The sequence below is a fragment of the Actinia tenebrosa genome, unplaced genomic scaffold, assembly GCF_029948245.1.
Source record: "Actinia tenebrosa isolate PJP-AT-01 unplaced genomic scaffold, QUT_ActTen_1.0 PGA_scaffold1__47_contigs__length_23844297, whole genome shotgun sequence".
In the NCBI taxonomy this organism is placed as follows: Eukaryota; Metazoa; Cnidaria; class Anthozoa; order Actiniaria; family Actiniidae; genus Actinia; species Actinia tenebrosa.
Window position 1 is genome coordinate 23,794,821 of NW_028292578.1, and position 614 is coordinate 23,795,434.

The window sequence follows — 614 nt, forward strand, 5'->3', positions numbered from 1 at the left end:
CTCGTATAATATTCTTAACAAAAAATACATTCCACTGGACGTCTATAACGCTAACTGTCATCCAAAAGGTCATCACAGAAGATGATTAACTGGTCCGATAAGTTAGAACACAGTTAAATTCTTGAGTCGTTTCAGTACTTAATTGACTTCGTCATCTCGGAACGAACTATCGAGCTGGGCAAAGCCCGATCTTCTGTCTATGTTGCATGGTATCTTAACTTATAACACTACGTTTTTTAATTTAACAAACTTTCGAAATTACAACTAGACAAAGTTTACTAACCACTTAGTGGACGTGAATGGGAGATACAGTATACATCGATTTGGCCGGACAGAGACATAGGCCGAGTTACATTGAAAGCACGTCCGGGTTTGACAACGAAATATATGGATCGGACGAACAGCGTTCTCTACGTCTAGTCGTTGCTATTCTCTACCACGCGAAAGAGCGGTTGCTATGAGGCCAGACTCTTGATTTCGGATCCCAAATACCTCAAGTTAGGTTCTGTCCAAGCCTCTTACTTGTGTCTCATTCAGGTGACCGTGTTAAATGGGTCTACGAATCTTATTCTGTTGGAAACATTTTTCCTTCCCTGGTATTTCCTAACCGTAAC